Genomic DNA, 1,470 nt, shown 5'->3' with positions numbered 1-1,470 from the left:
CCCATGCTTTCCCCCGGGGGGCAAGCCTGCCCGCAGCCCCTGAGTAGCTCGCTGAGCGGGGCCACCAGCGTGTCCTGCAGAGGAAGACGGGCTGCCCTTCGCCTCATCTCAAGATGTCTCACGGGTGCAGAGAAAGTGCTTCTCCTCACAGCTGCACAAACCCTCCACCCCAACTCCTTCCCCTCCCAGGACGCCCTCTGGGACAGCTTCACGAGAGACCCAACGTGAGGAAGAGGGGCCTCCACAGGCTCTGATTAAATCCCAGGTGGACTGGCCAGTGTCCCCCAGGGCCGAAGAGTCAGAGCCACGGACCCTCGGGCAGTGGGAAGGTCCGTCCACAGGGCAGAAGTGGACGCCCCGAGCGCCCTCCCGAGGCCTGGAAGAAGGCAACCTGCTTCCCTCAGGCCAGCCTGCCCTGCAGAGTCACACAGGACCTGAGTCGCCCACAGCCCTCGGCCTGCCGAGGGTGTCAGCCTTCCCTCGGGGCTCCTCTTCCAGGAAAAGACAGCTCCGTATCTCAGGGCCACAGCGAGCGTCTTGGGGTCCCACGGAGGCTGCCCCCTGCCTGGGAAACACCCTCCATACGCGGGACACAGCCAGACACCGCCATCACCGCAAAGGCCCACTTTCCTCCAGCTGCCCTTTGAGAAGGAGGCTTCCGGTCACTCGCCTCTCACTTGACCAGAATGCGCCCAGCAAGGGTGTTTAGGGGCTGACCCAGCGGGGTGGGCGAGGTCTGGGCAGCGCCTGCTTCTGGGCAGACCTCCGTGGACAGCCCTGCTCCTCGCCCAGGCCAGCAGGAGGCCCTGCCCGTTCCCCAGCTCCCCACCTGGAGCCCCCCAATACACCCCACCTGCCAAGGACTGCCCCGATGCTCAGCCCAGCCCAGGCACCACGCCAGCCCTCCAGGCCACGAGCAGGCACGTGTCGGCCAGGAGGTGGTCACTCTGGGCCATCGTCCTCTCCTGTGACTCCTGCGTCTTGGGGACAGGGCCCCCCGTCCATCGGGGCCTTGGGCCTGGCAGAAGCTGTCCAGAGCTGAATCTCACTTTCCAGCAGGACCGCGGGTCGGATGTGAAGGCGGCGGCGGCGTGGGGTCCGTGACAGCCACGGCCACATGGGGGCCCAGGCCCTGGTGTGGGGACTGCTCCTCCCAGGGCTCAGCCCACCAGGGGACCAGCTGCCTGTGGCAGGCGCTCAGGGTGCCCAGTCGCCTGCAGGGTGAGGGAGCCAGACCATCCTGGATGGTGGAGGCGAGAACCCAGTGGAGGTCCTGCCCCCGAGCCCCTCACTCGCCCAGGGGAGTCGGGGATGAGGAAATGGACCCAGGGGCAGTCCTCCTGGCCCCTCAGAGACCCCAGTGCGGGGTCCCCAGAATGGAGGAAGGGGCTCCCTTGGCGTCGGGGCGGTGAAGGCAGGGAGACAGGATGAGTAAGCACATCCCCTCTGCTGTCCCAGCGGGCTCACGTG

Source organism: Bison bison, unplaced genomic scaffold, assembly GCF_000754665.1.
Source record: "Bison bison bison isolate TAMUID 2011002044 unplaced genomic scaffold, Bison_UMD1.0 scf7180017864377, whole genome shotgun sequence".
In the NCBI taxonomy this organism is placed as follows: domain Eukaryota; kingdom Metazoa; phylum Chordata; class Mammalia; order Artiodactyla; family Bovidae; genus Bison; species Bison bison.
Note: the sequence above shows the minus strand (reverse complement) of the source record.